The sequence below is a fragment of the Camelus bactrianus genome, chromosome 22 (assembly GCF_048773025.1).
Source record: "Camelus bactrianus isolate YW-2024 breed Bactrian camel chromosome 22, ASM4877302v1, whole genome shotgun sequence".
NCBI classification, from domain to species: domain Eukaryota; kingdom Metazoa; phylum Chordata; class Mammalia; order Artiodactyla; family Camelidae; genus Camelus; species Camelus bactrianus.
The window spans coordinates 26,236,445-26,253,829 of record NC_133560.1 but is presented as its reverse complement, the minus strand read 5'-3'; the positions used below and the strand labels follow the sequence as shown (position 1 = coordinate 26,253,829).

The 17,385-nt window shown below is 49.8% G+C and overlaps 1 long non-coding RNA gene across 4 annotated transcripts; it reads left to right on the top strand.

Moving 5' to 3' along the window:
* The first annotated feature begins 8,038 nt into the window (after nt 1-8,038).
* Nucleotides 8,039-17,274, top strand: LOC123611776 (uncharacterized). 4 transcript variants are annotated; one of them, XR_012501648.1, is made up of 6 exons: nt 8,047-8,797; nt 10,390-10,516; nt 10,873-10,942; nt 12,913-14,047; nt 14,396-14,707; nt 15,410-17,274. It is a non-coding gene; the product is annotated as an uncharacterized LOC123611776 (long non-coding RNA). The 4 variants fall into 4 exon arrangements; XR_012501647.1 differs by having other exon boundaries at nt 10,873-10,975; XR_006718871.2 differs by having other exon boundaries at nt 8,039-8,797; nt 10,873-14,047.
* Nucleotides 17,275-17,385: the final 111 nt, after the last annotated feature.

Genomic DNA, 17,385 nt, shown 5'->3' with positions numbered 1-17,385 from the left:
CCTGGGTGTGACCTGGCTGATCCCATTTCGCTGAAGAGGAAACTGAGGCCAGAGAGGAGGAGACTGAAAGCTCAATGGGGAGGGGGGCGTGCTGTGGGTTTTTGTCACCCCTGGGCCATGGCTCCATAGATGTGATGAATACTGGTGACCTGGACAGTCAGGAAGGGATGGGTTCGAACCCCAGGTGGCGGGATGCTTCACAGGCCTCTGGGTGCCCGTCCAGGGGTCAGCAGCCTGGGGGGGCAGGAAGATGACCCTCAGACCTCACAATTCCAGGCATTTTCCTGGCCTGGCCCCCAGGGAGCTAGGCAGAGGCTGTCCTGGCCTTGCCCTTGGCCTTCTCAGCTTCCTCATCCCTTGTTGAGGGGGTAGGAACCTTTACAGGGCAGTGGTGAAGGAGGGGTTCACTCAACAAAAAACATTTGTTTTCTTTGCCTTGAACTTGTAATGAAGCCTCTGGGCTCTGGCATACAATGGGTGCTTCATAAATATCAGGGTCCTCGTGGAGCTCCCACTGGGTTGCAGTTCCACCTCCACCCCATCCTCATCCCAGGCCAGACCAGAGGGGCAGCCATCCTCTGGTTTGCTATCCATTCCCGCTAGGGAAGAACAAATCTAAGTAAGCACTCTCTGCCTGTGGTCTGTGGTCCCTCTGTTCCCTGCGTGGTCCGGTTGGGAGCCTGCCCTGTGCTGCCTTCTGTTTACCTCTTTTCCAATCCCAGGGGTGGAAGGGGTGGCTTGCCCTAATGCTAAAAGCTCTCCTTTCAACCCAGTGGCTGGTCCCACCATTGGTCCTTAGTCTGGTGTTAAGGGGCCACCAGACAGCACTGAGAATTTCAGGGCTGCTTTGAACCAGGAGCTACCAGGCTCCACCACTTACTAGCTGTAAAACCTCTTATTATTTGGGGAACTGGTTCTGTGTCCATTCCCCCTTCCCAGCATGCCACAGTCCCAGATGTCGGTTGGGAGCTCTGTCTCTGCGCTAGGTGTGGTCTGGGTAGGGCATGTGACTTGGCCTCAAGCCACACCCACATCCCATCTCCTGGCCTCATGGACTGGTTGGAGGATGGACACGTCACCAACCCTCAGTCAGTGAGCTGTGTCAGGGCTTTCGTAGGGAATCCTGGGAAACAGACTTTTGGGTCTTGAGTAGCATTTGAAGCTGAATCACCATCTTCGATAACAGGGAGAGACCTCTTATAAGAATGAAGCTACCAGGTGGAGGAGGGTAATGGCCCCACAGCCATCATTTCAACCCTGAGCAAGCTATTCCTGAAGCCCGTGGCTGGGCTTTCATTCATGCAATCTTTATTAAGCACTATTTTGTGCCGAGTGCTGGTCTGGGCACTGGGGACATAGCCAGGAACAATAACAATCTCCATCCCCTGGAAGTCACTGGGCTGCCTCAGGGCCTTTGCACTTGCTGTTCCTTATGCCTGAAAAGCTCTTCCTCCTGATAGTCCCATGGCCAACTGCATCTTGGTCTTTAAGTCTGGTCTCAAACATTGCCCCCTAAGTGAGGCCTGCCTAGCCCACCCTCCCCCCCACCACTTCGAGGTTACACCCCCACACACCTCTCCCATTTCCTGACTTATTTTACTCTTGGCAAGAGTCACCGCATGACGACATGCTCTGTGGAGTACTTATATTTGCTGGTTCTCTGTCTCCCGCATCAGAATGACAGCTTTGAGGGAAAGGTCTTCATTTGTGTGGCCCACAGCACTATCCCAGGTGCCTAGAACAGGGTCTGGCACACAGTTGTGCTCAATATTGAAAAAATAGGGACCCAGCCAAAGGATCCCTGTGGAGGTGGCATTGACATTTGGTTTGAATGTTAAGAAGGAGGAAGGGTGGGGGAGTGAGGGCATTCTAGGAGGAGGACACAGCAAGTTCAAAGCCTGTTATGGCCAGTACATTATCTTTTGACTTAAACCAGCTTGGACTGATTTAAAAGAGTTTTTTTGTTTTTTGTTTTTTGTTTTTTTTTTTTTAATTTGTAACCTTTAGAATCCAGAGTGACGTAATGAGTTGTGCCTGGAGGGGTGCAGTACCCCAGCGCTGCCACAGGAGGGTGCAATGGAATTTCATTGTTGCCCTTGGACTGTAGGAACTGGGAAAAGAGATGATGATAATGATGATGAAGACGATGGTGCAGCACCTGCTTTGAGGCCTGTTCTAACTTCACAGCAGCCCTATGAAGTGGGCACCATTATCGTGTCTATTTCCCATGTGAGAAAACAGGCTGTGTAACTTGCTCAAGTTTGCTCAGCTAGGAATGGTGGAACCAGAATAGAACAACCAAGATAAAAGTCACCAGTTATCTGAACACTCAGGGGGAAAGCAGGTGAGATTTGAGGCAGAAGACCTCCCAGAGTGGGGGGGAATCCCCAAAGGGTGCGGGGATCATTGTGCCAAGTGACCCCTTTCTCAGGGGCTGGAGCCCCCAACTCTAGCCCCCCTGCCAGATGTTTTTCCCAGCCATGGGGTTGTTATCCCCTTAAATGTTGAGACAAATCTCACCTGCTTATGGTTAGGTGAAACTGACAAAAAAGCCCTTCTCTCCTAGTTGGGGATCAGGGAGGGCTTCCTGGAGGAAGCCACACTTACTAGGGGATCTGGAGGATGAGTATGAGTTGGGCCTTTGAAGAGGTGAGGAAGAGAGTTTCAGGCTGAGGACACAGCAGAGACAGAGACCTGGAGATTGGAGAGGGGAGACCATTCGGTCAGTTTCCTCTGGGATCCTTCCTGCGTCTAGAGCAAGTATTTATTCTGACTCCTCCTTGCAAGTCAGATAGAGAAAGACAGATACTGCGTGATCTCACTTCTATATGGACCTGAAGTAGAATGGTGGTTTCCAAGGGCTGGGGGAAAGGTGGTGATGTTGTTCAAAGGGGACAAACTTCCAGTTAAAAGATGAATACATTCTGGGGATCTAACAACGTACAGCATGGTGAGTATAGTTAACAATACTGTATTGTGTTCTTGAAAGTTGCTAAGAAAGAGTAGATCTTCAGTGTTCTCAAGAAAGAAATGGTAATTATGTGATGTGATGGAGGAAGTGTTAACTAATGATGCATAATTGTATCACGTTATTACAGTTGTATGCCTAAAACATACACAATGTGATATGTCAGTTATATCTCAATAGAGCTGGGGGGGGGGAAACCTAGCAACCCAACACCCCCAAAGTCTGCCAGACAAATGCAACCCAATCTTCCCTCCTTCCCCCTCAGTTTCCAATGAGCTCTGGAGAGTCTCCCCTCCCCCAACCCCCTCATCCCAGCACACACAGGTCCCCTCCCCCTTTCCCTGGTTTAGGTCCTCCTGTTGGGAATATCACTCCTGATCTCAGAGAGATACTCTGAGGGCTGGCCTCAGTTTCCCCTCTGCTGCTGAAACAGGCAAGTCTCAGCTTTCCCCCTTTGCCACCCCCAGAGCCTGTGGCTGCCAATTTTCCCCGAGCCCAGCATTTTGGGACTTTGACCTAAAATTCAAATGAGGCTGCCTTTCTTATCCTGCCCTGTCTGGACCTCCATGCTACCCCTGGCTCATCCAGATGAGTGGCCGTCCTCCTGCCTTCTGCTCCTTCTGCCACCATGGCCAGCCCCAGAGGCTGCGTCCTTGGCCCCAGGAGCAGAGAAACCTCTACAGAAAGTATGTGTATGCACTGGTCCTGAGACCCTGGGAAGGCAAGGATGGTTCAACAGGGCTGTGAATTGGGAAAAAAAAAATACTGATGATCCCCAGGAGGGGCCTGTGGTGTGGGGGGCTCTGGAGGTGGAGGGAGGACCCTCCCAAATCCTGCTTAACTGCCTTGTGTTCCTGGTAAGTTGTTTGACCTCTCTGAGCCTAGTTTGTGCATCTGTTAAGTGCAAATGCAAATATTGACACTTAATAGGTGCTCAGCTCCTGGCTGTTGGATGAGAGGCTGAGAAAGATGTCTCTGACAACTCAAGACCAGCTTTGTTACTCTCTTCATGGCCAGGGCATGGAGCACACAGTAAGTGCCTAATAAAACCTTGCTGAGCCATTAGGCTCTGAGACTCCTGGGATGGAGGGTCCTTAGGTGCCACCTGTATATCTAGAGCTTTTATCCTTTTCTTACCTGTCTCCCAGCCTCACCCCTGCAACCCTGGCAGCACCACTGCGCAATCAGGCAAACACGATGCTTAGAAAGTGGAGACTCTGGAGCTGGGCAATCGGGATTAATATCCTAGCTCTACCACTTGCCCACTGTGTGACCTTGGGCAAGTCATGCCACCTCCGTGTGCTTCTAATTCTGCATTTACAAGTGGGTTTAATCACAAGGTCCTTGCGAGGATTAAGTGAAGGAATAGACCTAGGGTGCCTGGCATATAGTAGGTGCTACAGAGCCATGTTGTCATAACACTGATTATTATTACTAATTCAACATTTCAGGCTCAGATTATTTATTATTATTTCAGCCTGACGTCTCCAAGCTGATGACTTCCGGTTGCATCCTAAAGTGTAGGCTTAAGGCAGGGGTCCTCAAGCAGGGGCAGTTCTGCTTCCCAGGTGACCTCTGGGGACATTTTTATTGTCACACCTGGGGGAGGTGCTGCTGGCATCTAGCCTTTCTCACTCTTAGCACTACTGACATTTTGAACTGGAGAGTTCTTGGTTGGTGAGGGCAGGGGGGGTGTCATATGCATCATAGCATATTTAACGGCATCTCTGGCCTCTGCCCACCAGATGCTGGTAGCACCCCCAATTCTGACAACCAAAATCATCTCCAGACACTGCCCAGTGTCCCCTGGGGTGGGAGGTAGAGTTGGATGGGTGAGAACCACTGGTCCAAGCCTGAGCTGGCTTCTATCCACACTGCATCCACGGGGAGCCGTGTCTCTCCCAGCCTGGGGTTGTTAATTCTTTTGGTATCCTGACTTTAGACACACAAAAACCTTTTTCTTTCTCCTTCCTTCCTTCCTTCCTTCCTTCCTTCCTTCCTTCCTTCCTTCCTTCCTTCCCACCTTCCTTCCCACCTTCCTTCCCTCCTTCCTTCCTTCCTTCCTTCCTTCCTTCCTTCCTTCCTTCCTTCCTTCCTTCCTTCCTTCCTTCCTTCCTTTCTTTCTTTCTTTCTTTCTTTCTTTCTTTCTTTCTTTCTTTCTTTCTTTCTTTCTTTCTATCTTTCTTTCTATCTTTCTATCTTTCTTTCTCTTTCTTTCATCTTTCACTGAGACAGCTTCTCTCTAAGACAGTGGAAGCTGACACATTGGCTGTTGCTTGAATGAAAGAAGAGGCTTGATAATTCGAAACACCTCGTCATCAGCCAAGCATCAATGCACATTTTAAATCCTGCCCCACGGGCTCTCCCAGCACCAGCCATTGGCAGGCGGGGACCCGGAGACTCAGGCTAGTATATTGCTAGAGTTCACACATAGCATGTAACAGTGTGACCTGAGTGGCTCAGCTGGCCTTCTTGCTTGAGCTGGACAGACCCCTCCCAGAACCAAGTATTTGACTGTCCCCTGGCCTGTGTGTCCCCCATCCAGCCAAGCTGGCCACCTGCCACCTCCTTTTCTCCTTGAAAACCCCATGGCTTGGCCATTGCTGGGAGTCTGGTCTCCTCCAAGCCTGAATTAGAAGCCACAGCATTTTCATCCACTGATCAGTACATAACCTTGCGTGATGTGTATTTCCGTTGAAAGACCCCTTCATTCATGTACACTGGATTCACTCCTCATCGAACTCTCAGCTGGCAGCTCCGTGACTCCCATCTAAACTAAGCTCACCTAACATGTGTTTTCTCCCTCAGTCCCATCCTTGACTTAGGAGCGCCAGGTGACTTCAGCGCTACACTCGGGGGTCCTTTTCAACAGCAAAATCGCCAACCAAAAGCACAAAAGCATGAAAAGCGTGGCAATACAGACCTCAAAAGGGACCCTGGTTCACAGTGCAGGATCTGGAAGAAAGAGACAGAGGGTTGCCTGTCTTTGACCTTCACTGGGACCATGCACCCTTGGGTGCCACAATTCCATGCGTGTCCGAGAGAGAGTCCCACTGGTGACGACGCAGGGGTTACATGTACGTTTTAGCGAGGAGGTGAATTCGTAGTTACGCGATCGTGGGTGGTGAGGACTGACGGTGTGCTATTTCAGGTGGACACGAGTGCTGAGAAGAAAAGGAAGTGCTGGGTTGAGGAATGAAGAGACAAGGTGGGGATATGTTAGTTTCCTGTGGCGGCCCTAGCTGAAGGAAATTTATTTTCTCACAGCTCAGGGAGCCAGAAGTCCAAAGTCGAGGTGTCAGCAGGGCCATGCTCTTCCTGAAGGGTCCAGGGAAAAACCCTTCCCTTGCCTCTCCCTAGCTTCTGGGGTTGCCTGCAATCCTGCCGGTTCCTTGATTTATAGATACATTGCTCCAATCGCTGCCTCCATCATCACGTGGCCTTCTTCCTTGTGTGTCTGTATCCAATTTCCTTCTTTTTATGAGGATGCTGGCCATATTGGATTTAGCGCCCCGTATGGCCTCATGTTAACTTTTTTTTAAAAATGGAGATACTGAGGATTGAACCCAAGACCTTGTGCATGCTAAGCACATGCTCTGCCACTGAGCTATACACACCCTCCGCCTGTCCCCATGTTAACTTGATGACATCTGTAAAGACTTTATTTCCAAACAAAGTCACATTCACAAGTTCTGGGTGGAAGTGAATTCTGGGGGGACCCTGTGCAACCCAGTCCAGGGGGTCTGTTTTATCATGGGTGGCTTTTTGGAGGAGATGACATTTGAACGGGACCTGATGGAAGTGCGGGAGATCTGGGGGAAGAGTGTTCCTGTGCAAAGGCCCTGAGGTTGGACTGTGCCTGACTTGTTTTAGTATCATAAAGAGGCTCATGTGGCTGGAGCTGAGTGAGAGAGGGGGAGAGGGGGAGAGAGGGAGAAGGGGAGGGGAGGGAGGGGACAGGCTGTGCAGGGCCCTATGGGCCTTGGGAAGGACTTGGGCCTTTACCCTAAGGGAGGTGGGAGCCCTGTAGGGCTGTGGGCCAGGGTGGGACAAAAGACTCCAAGGAAGGTTGGAATAGCCCAGGACCAGGCCAGGCGCTGAGTTCTGTATCTCATAGAATTTCCATGCTCAGCAGTGATGAACTGGTCGCATTTTCCAGATGAGATCTGGCTAGTTTAATTCACCGCTCTGGCATCACACAGCTGCTAACTGTCCCATGATGGATCACATTGGATCCATGATTCCAATCCCCACCCGCTGTCCTCCTGGTGTCAGGAATAATACACGAAAGTGTCCATCACTGTCAGGGAAGCATCGTGTTTGTGAAAGTCTAACTGTGGTCACCGATCTTTATAATGTAAGCACGTGGTCATTTGGTGACAATGCCCTGGTGTCTCTGTTAGAGCTCTGTTGATGGGCACGGTGGCCCCCACCATGGCTGGGGGTGGGGAGCAGGAAACACAGCTCTGGGGGCATTTGAAGTCTTGGATGGAAGACTCGGGGTTTGATCAGACAGCTGGGAGCCAGAACGAGGAGTAAAGCTGTGGCAGAGAGGGCTGAGCCCTCTACCAGTGCCCTGGGGACATTTCTGGTCTCTGACTGAGGGTGACGTGTAGACTTGTGTCCCCCACATACCCTCCCTCCGGGTCCACCCTAATTGATTTACTCCCTCTGCAGCCTGATGGCCCCCCTTGCGCCTCTGGGCTGTCACAGTGGGCATTTAATTGGGGCCTTGGATGCCCAGAGTACTTGCATGGAACTGGGGCCAAGCGTGGGGATTAAGCGGAGCTGAGTGGGGCCATTCGGTGCAGATCTTCTCAGAGCCTTTTATGCTCACGTGCTTTGCACAGCTCTCTGGAACCTGTGTGCCCCCTTGGCATTTTTTTTCCCTCTGAAGCATTTTTGGGGGACCAAGGAGGTTTCTGGAACAGATAAAGGATGCACTGCCATCACCCAAAGGGGAAACTTGAATGGTGGAATTTCAGGCAGAGACTCCTGGCCAATCATCAAAGCTTTTCTCCTCTTCCTCCTCCTCCTCTTCTTCCCAGGACCTGGGCACTGAGAACAAGGCTGGCGTCCCACGGCTCTCTCTGGGGTGGCCCAGTGGGGTTGCAAACTCTGGGCAGCCAAATTAGAAGTTCAGTGCGAGGCTGGATGGGGGCAGCCCAGGCAGGGCTGGGGGCGGGGCTTGTGGGGATGCTCAGGGCTCCGGGGGGATGGGCGGAGAGGCAGGATTCTTGACCTGAATAATGTCTCTTGATGTCTTGGGGGGGGGGGTTCTCAGAGGTGGGCGTGTCTTCTGGGAAGGCTGCGGAGTCCCCCTGGGATGAAGCCCAGAGATTAGCTCAGGAGAGAAACATCTGATCCCCCACGTGGAGGCCCCCCTCCCCCAGTCCAGGGTCGCAGTGGGAGGCAGCAGATTGGCCCTGCTCTTCCGAACGTAAACATGCACTGCTGGCCTGGCCCCTCAGTCCGGCTGCCAGGCCTCTGCCCAGCCCTCTCCTGCAGCCGCTCCAGCGTAGCCGCCCTTTGGCCTTTCACCTTCGACATTCTGCGCACCCGCTCTGGCCTCTTCTGGCATCCGGCTGTGGGCGCCCCAGGGATTCAGTCACTGCAGGCCTCATCCCTGTGTGTCCTCATGGGCGCAGTCTAGAAAGGCACAAGGGAGCAGAGGCAGAGGCAGGGCTGGCTGCCCCCGGGCTGTTTTATTACTGCTGCTGTCATTGTTACTGCCAGTGTGACCGGGAAGCTGAGCGGAAGTTGAGAACGCAGAGGAAATGCGTCGCCTCTGGGACACCTTGACCTCAGGTCCTGGACTAGACTCCGAAGGTCAGCCCCCTGCTCCCGCCTCCGCTTCTGCCTCCCCCACCTCTGGCTTCTCCAGCTGCATCTGTGGCTGCCTCTGGGAAGAGCGTCTAACTGCTAAGGATAGTTTCCTGCCTCAGTTTCCTGCCCCAAGACCAGCTTGCTTAGCAACGCCCGCCTTGTCCCCGGTCCCAGGACAGCCCCACCACGCCGCCTTGCCCCAGCTTTTCAAGGGGAAGCAGGTCTGTGAGTCTGCAAGGCAGGGCTGACAGATTTGGGAATATGAGGAGGATGGGAGACAGTGAGAGGCAAGGAGCCCAGGCTGGCCGGAGCAGAGGGCTGGAGGAGTTTAGATTCCATGAAGTAGACTGGAGGGAGCTATGGTAGGCGGTAGGCTCTTAAAAATTTTTTTTTTAATTGTAAAATTACGTAACATAAAATTGACCATTTGAACCATTTTTCAGCTTACAATTCGGTGGTGTTATGTACATCCTCAAGGTCATGCCACCATCGCCACCGTCCAGCTCCAGAACTTGTTCATCATCCTAAGCAGGAACTCTGTCCCCACGAAACACTCACTCCCCACCCCTCCCCCGCCCCCGGCCCCCACTGTCCTACTTTCTGTTTTTGTGAATCTGACTCTTCTAGGGACCTCATATAAGTGGAATCATACCATATGTGTCCTTTTACATCTGTTTTCCATGTTTTCAAGTTTTATACTTGATGCAGTGTGTGTCAGAAGTTCATTCTTGTTAGAGGCTGACTAGTAATCCATTGTATGGATGGACCACACTTTATTTACCCATTTATCCATCGTTGGACACTTGGGTCATTTCCACCTTTTGGTTATTGTGAATCATGCTGCTATGAACAGTCATGTACAAATATCTGTTTAAGTCCTTGCTTTCTATTCTTCTGGGTATATTACCAAGAGTAGAATTGCTGGGTCATATAGTAACTCTCAGTTTAATTTTTTTAAGAACCGTTAAACTATTTTTCACAGCGGCTGCTGTGTTTTATAGTCTCACCAGCAACACACGAGGGTTCCAGTTTCTCCACATTCTTGCCAATGCTTGTTATTTTCTTCTTCTTTTTTTTAAATAGCCATCTGAGTAGGTGTGAAGTGTATCTCACTGTGGTTTTGATCTGCATTTCCCTAACCACTAATGATGTGATACATCTTTTTGTGTGCTTACTGGTCATTTGCAGATCTTCTTTGGAGAAATACTTGTTCAAGTTCTTTGACCAGTTAAATTGCTTTTTGCTGTTGTTGTTGGATTGTTGAAGTTCATTATTCTAAGTATTAATCTCTTATCAGATTTATGATTTACCAATATTGTCTGACATTCTATAGGTTGCCTTTTTGCTTTCTTAATTGTATAAACATTCTCCATTAAAAATTATTTATTTTAAATGGAAGTATATTTGATTTACAATGTGTTCGTTTCTGGTGTACAGCATAGTGATTCAGTTATACAGATACATACTTTTTCATTATAGGTTATTTTAAGATATTGAATCTAGTTTCCCATGCTATACAGTAGGACCTTGTTGTTTATCTAGGAGTCTTGCCATTCACATCTCTCTCTCTCTTTTTTATTTTTTTCTTTTAACAGCTTTGGGATATAGTTCACATACCATGCAATCCACCCATTTAAAGTGTACAATTCATGGAGTCGGGCAACCATCACCACTCTCTGATTTTTGAACATTTTCATCACCCTTATAAGAACGCCTGTACCGGTTAGTAATCACTCCCTGTTTCCCTCCATCCTCTAGCCCTACACTTTCCATCTCTTTAGAGCTGCCTATTCTAGATATTTCCTATAAATGGAATCATACAATATATGAGCTTTTGTGACTGGCTTCTTTGACTTAGTATAATGTTTTTGATGTCATCCACGTGTGGTATTTATTAGTATTGTATTTATTTTTGTGGCTGATATTCCATTGGATATATAGCACATTTTATCTATTCATCCACTGATGGGCATTGTGTTATTTCTACCTTTGGCTCTTGTTAATAATGCTGCTATGAACATTTCTGTACAAGTATGATCTTTACTACCCAAGTTCAATTCTTTTTGTTATATACCTAGGAGTGGAATTTCCAGGAGATATGGAAACTCTATGCTTAACATTTTGAGGAACTGCCAAACTCCCTCTCAGGTGGCTGCACCATTTTACATTTCCAGCGGCAGTGTAAGAGGGTTATGATTTCTCTGCTTTCTTGCCGACACTTGTAATTATCCACCTTTTTGATTTTAGCCACCCCAGTGGGTGTGAAGTGATTTATCACTGTGGTTTTAATTTGCATTTCCTTAATGATTAGGAATGTTGAACATCTTTTCATGTTGGCTGTTTGTATATGTTCTTTGGAGAAATGTCTATTCAGAGCTTTTACCCAATTTAAAAAAAATTGAAGTACGGTTGATTTACAATGCTGTGTTAGTTTCAGGTGTACAGCATCCTTTGCCCACTTTTTAAGTGGCAGATGTGGTTAGAAAGAAGATGCTGCTTCTGCCTTTAGCCACTCTGACCCAGACCTCATCTAACTCCCAGTCCTGTATCTTCCCTGTGGCCCCAACTCCCTCCCTCCCTCCCACCTTTCCTCCAGCACCCAGGGGACCAACAGCCCATCTCAATCTACTAAAGCTTCCTAATACTCTCTTCACACTTGAAGGACTAAGAAAGACCCTTAAGAACCCTTCCCCAACTAAGGGAAGCCTTGCTGGTCCCACTTGAACAGAAAAATGACTGGCAGCTGCTGTGGGAAGACACATTTTCTCAACATTTTACCAACTTTAAAACATACAGAAAAATGGAGAGAATGGTACACTGGCGGTCTGCCCAGCCTTAGATTTGACAATTAACGTGTTGTTCTATTTACTTTATCACATATCACTCCCTCCCTCCCACCCTCTACCCCTCCATCAACCTGTGTTACTTTTTGGATGCAGCAATCAGTACCTGTCCCCTCAAAACACTTCAGCATGGACATCAGTACCTAGAGCTCAATATTTTGTTTCTTTGTTGCTGGGGAGGAGAGTGACCTTGCCGTGCAAGAAACAGACAAGTCTTTTGTGTACATTCCTTGAATTTTAAGAAATGCAGACATCTGTGTAATCAAACCTAAAGCATCACTCTCATCCCCAGAAACTGGAAGGCAGACAATTTTAAGTTATCTTTCTTGCTAGATACCTATTTTGATATTCAAGTACCTTTAGTCACTGACCCCTCAGATAGGATCCTACAAACTTCCTGTTTTCCTCCTACAAATAGAGGCCTGCTTCCCTCCCAATGCTCAATCCCACATCTCATTCCAATCTCCTGTTGATGGAGATTAGCTCCTGCTTTGTAGAAACTTATCCATGATGGAGGGGAGGGGGTGAGGAAGAGGCAGGGCAAGAAAGGGATTGTCAGGACGATGCAGAATCTCTAAGGCTGAGGAGGAAGAGTCAGTGGAGGGGAAGGAAGGAAGGCTGAGGTGCAAGGCCCTGGACGGGGCAAAATGTGCTTCAGCCTCAGGACCGTTGGATATGCAGGCCCCCCCCCCCTCCCCTGCTATGTTCTCCCTTGGCTTTCTGAACGGTGAGGTCCATCATCCTTCAGAGCTGAGTTCAAATGCTACCTTTTCAGAGAAGATGACACCTCTGCTACAACTACCAGCCTTTTACTATTGCCTGTTCATTTCTTTGGTGGCACTTACCTCCGTCTGTCATTATTATTTTCGTCTCTTCCTTGTCCATCGCACTCCCCTCTCTCCCCTAGAGTATTAGATTTAGGATGGCAGAGACTATGATTGCTTCATCCTGTTAACTCCAACATCGGGTCTAAAACACAGTAAGAAATCAGCACATGTTTATTCAGGGCATGTATGGTTCCACGGACTGGGACATGGGGACCAGTGGGAGTCCTCTGGGAGTTCCATATAAGGTCTCTAAAAAGTCAGAGGTAGGTTTGGAGAGGAGGGGGGTCCCTGATCTGAGCCCAGCAGACCGGGGCTCTTCTGGCTAAAATCAGGTTCTCTGCCGTTGAATCAGCTCCGAGGCACGCCGCCACTGCGGCCCAGAGGGATGGGGTTCAGGAAGGGGGTGTCGAGGTCTTGACATGCTTCAAAGTCCCCTCTGACCCTGCAGGATCCAGCGAGGCTCAGGGGTGCATACCGTGCGCGGGGAGGCGACGGCGATGCGGGATCCGCACCTGCCCCTGGTCCTCGGCAGCATCGCGCGCAGAGGCCCGGGAGCACTTCACCCGGCGGGCAAGACCCGTGCGCCCTTCCGGCTGCGCCAGGCCCTGCGTTCGCGGGGTGGCAAGGCGCTCTCAGGCCGCACCACGTGCGCTCCCAACCCCTTCCCGGTCCAGCACCAGCGCAGCGGCACCCGCGGAGTTCTACCTGCGCCACAGGGACGGATGCCTGCACTCTGTGCAGGAAGTGGGGCGCGATCCGTGTGCCACGGGTGGAAGTTGTGGGGCAGAACGCGGGGCGGGCGGGAGTGGGGCCTGGGAGGGTCCGAGAGCTGCTGAAGAACAGGAGAGGCCCTGGAGGCTGAAGGACGCCAAGCGGTGGTGCTCGACCACGTGCATCGCACTAGAAAGCTGGAGACGACTGGGCGGGGCCGGAGGGCGGGGCTCTGGGGGGGGCTGGGAGGAGGGCTGGGAGGAGGTCTAGGAGGCGCGGTCCTCAAGGTCCGGGGCTCTTCCTTTAAAGCTTCAGTGATGGTGCTAACCCTGTGCACCCGTCCTGGAAGGTGAAGGTGCACCTGGGAGGGCGCGGGTCTCGGGTTGAGGGTGGAGCCTGAAGGGATCCGGGCTCCAAGGCAGGATGGGAGGCAACGAGGGAGCAGGGGGTAAAAGGAGGCTGTGCCACGGTGCGTGGCTACCTGCATCAGTCCTGGAGGCTGGAGAATCAGGGGGAGCCGGGCTGGGATGAGGCCCTGAGTTCATGGGGGAAGGGACATAAAGACAGTGGTGCATCACGCACCCTAACTGCGCCGGGGTGCGGGTGCTATGGGGACACAGCCGATTAAGAAGGCCCAGGAGATGGGAAGGGGATTTGTATGGCTGCGTCCTTGGCCACCCGAGTAACTCTCCCATGGCTTCCCTCCCCAGCGCGAGGCGTCGTACCTGGCCACTACCAGCTCGGATCCCAGGTGGGTGGCCAGTGCCGGTCCTCGTGCGGACGCTCTGGTACCACAGCAGTCTGGGGCACTAGGAGGCTGAGCGCACATTCTCCAGGGTGTAGACCAAGGGCTAGTCTGGGGTCTTGAGGAGGTGAGAACTGGGGACCAGAAGCCTGGGGGCTGAGGGTGGGGCTGAGGGTGGGCCCGAGGGTGGGCCCGAGTAATGGGATGTGCCTGTGGGCAAGGCCATGCAGATGCCCTTGGCTGGAAGCTGTTGCGTGCATTTATGAATATGTCCGTGTCAGCCGTTATGTGTGTGTGTGGCTGTGCACAGGGATGTGTTCAGGGGAAAGGAGCACAGTGACTGGGACGTCTGGGAGTTCAACTGTCTGCTCTTGAATCTGGCTTCTGCCACCTAAGGATTGTGGGCTTTGGGTGAGTCGCCCAATTTCTTCCTGCCTGCATGTCCTCTTGCATTGTGGTTTCATTCATTCCACAGACACTGAGTACCCACGGTGTGCTATGCACAATTCCAGCCACTTCGGGGCATAGCAGGGGACAAAACAGACCCAAATCCCTGCTCTGGTGGGGCAGGCCAACAATATGGATGAAGAAATAAAAGTATACAGTATGCGCAATGGTGGCAAGTGCTTGGGATGTGTGCGCGGGGAAGGGGTTGCTGTTTTAGATTGAGAGGCCTCCCGTTGAAGGTGACATTTGGATAAAGAGTGGAAGGAGGTGACCAGTGCTTCAGCCGGGAGAGCCTCTCTGGAAGAGCATGTGCAAAGGCCCTGAGGCAGTAATTTACTTGGTGAGTTCGCAGAACAGTGAGGAGGGGGCGTGTCACAAGAGAGTGGCGGAGGGGAGCACAGGGAGGGCATGCGGGCAGGTCGTGGGGCGCTCTGTGAGGGGAGTTGGAGGGGTTGGAGCAGTTCCCCCTACCTGCCTTGGGGATGATAATAGTATTGACTCCAAGGACTTATAAGAATTATAGGAATTACTATGTGTAAAGTGATGGTAACAGTGCCTGGTGCATACTGCACACACATGAAACAGGTTATTATTATGGATGCTGGACCTGTGTGTCTTGGGGTGTGTCCAGCTGGGTGGCTGTTGGTGAGTTTGTTGTTGTGAAAGAATCTCTCTAAAGCTCTTTTAAAAAACCCTGCTGGGTGTTTGAAAGCCCTGCCGGGGTTACTGCTCTCTGGCAGGGACAGGCTCTTTTGTATGAGATGTTATCCAGATGTCAGCCAGGGTTACTCAGGCCTCGGAGATTTGGCGCTTGCCTCTCTCCCACGACCTGCGGGAAGCCCAGCGCCCTCCCTGAGATGCCTGCAAATTCCCAGGGCCTGCGTTCTCATGCTTGCTTCTTGGCCCGAGTTCCTGCCCGCTGAACCCTCGCTTTTACCCACCTTCCCAGGGGCCAACCCTTGGCTGGGAAGCAGTTCAGTTTTCTTAATTTCCCCCAGACCACCCGTGTGTGATCTCTGCATCCTTACCTGATTGCTTGCAGGTCCTGCACAAGATGCAATGCCTTCCCTGAGATTCTGCCATCCCAAAGATGGCTCTCACATTGTTGGAGCTTCTGTGATGAGCTCCCTGAAGACGCGGTTTGACAAAAATTCCACAACCCAGAGGAAAAGTTTGCACCCTTCTTGCACCACATAGCAAAATGTGTGACTGGCTTAGAGTGTGAACTGGCCTGTCATGCAAAGAGGAATCTCCCTTAGGACACCCAAAGCCAGTGGCTGTGATCAGCTCTAGGTACTTCTGATGTCAAGCTGGCGTGAAGACTGGAGGGAACGTTGGCAGGGGCAGCTAGGAGCTGGCATAGACCGAGAGGAAGAGGTAACATCCCATTATGGGGAAACATCAAGAGACCAGAAACACTTCCAATGAGCCAGACTCCTGGAAAATTAGACAAGGGCTGCTTCAGACAGCATCAGGCGGTAGACTCTTTTGGTGATTCCTGTAATAATCACTAACTGCTCTCTCTGGATGTGGATACTTAGGGTTCATAGTTCAAAGCTGTAGCAATAGAACCTCGAGTCGGGCAGGGTGAGAGCAACCCACCCTGGGCAGGTGTTGACACGTGGGACAAACCAGAACTGGTCCAGTTCCAAGACAAGGGTGCAGGGTGTGTTAGAAAGAGGCGTTCCACCCGAGCCTGGAATTAAGACCACAGGCATGCTTAACTTTGATCACAGTTCAGTGCTACCGTGATATGCACTGAATTGTACCTGAGACTGCTCTCTGTAAGTCTGGCTTGGTTTCTGCATAACTGCAGCATTTAAGGTCAGCTTGAATAGAAACTTGACTCCTGGAAGAGGCCTTCAGGAGGATATTATACAATGTTTATTTTTTTAAATTCAGGAAGTATTTATTGAGCACCTACCATGTACTTATTTTTTTTCTAGTAATTTATGACCCTATGCTGGACACTATGTTGCTGCTTTTTGAAAGGATGGATTATTATAATTTTTAAAATTGCCACATAGTCTGTTTACAATGTGTCAATTTCTGGTATAATAACAATAATGTTTCAGTCATACATGTACATACATATATTGGTTTTCATATTCTTTTTCATTATAAGTTACTACAAGATATTGAATATAGTTCTCTGTGCTATCAGTATAAACTTGTTGTTTGTTTTATATATAGTAGTTAGTATCTGCAAATCTCGAACTCCTGATTTATCCTTTCCCACCCCCTTCCCCTCTGCTAACCATAAGTTTTCTATGTCTGTGACTGGACATAGAAGTTGTGCTGCTGTTCCCTCTGACTAAAATGCCCTTCCTCTACTTTTTAAACTTCCATGTTCTCAAGGAAGTGGTCCCTGATCACCCTTCTCCTGACACCAATTCTAGGTCAGTATGTCCAGAACACACACCCTACAGGGAGTTGGCCTGGGTTCAAATCCAATTCTATCACTTCCTTGCTGTGTAATCTTGAGCCATGACCTTGATCCTTGTGTCTTAGTTTCCTCATCTGTAAAATGGGGTAATAATGGTGTCTGCTTCACAGGTTGGGGCGAGGATGAAAGGAGGTTATTATGTGTAAAGTGATTAGAACAAAGTTGGACACTTAGTAGTCACTCAGGTAGCAAATAATAACAATAATTTTATTATTTTATATTCTTCTTCTGTGTTCTCTATGACTGCTTGGAGATTTTATTGTGTTTATTAAAACAGCAAAACATTGCAAATTATGAGTTATAATCTTTTTTTGTTGGCAAGTGTAAATAGTAGCTCATACATGGACTGTAGTGCTGAACCTGAATAATGTCTTTAAGATGGAAACTTATTTTTTATTTACTTCATCTGATTTTTCCAGCTTTATTGAGAAATAGTCGAAAAATAAAATTGTAAGATTTAAAGCCTATGAAACCTTATGTTGTCCCTTGTTTTAACACTAAAGAGTAAAGAAGGAAAATTTAGTGGTACACGAGTGCTCCGACTTCGTGGCTTCCCGAACTGTACTGTTTGC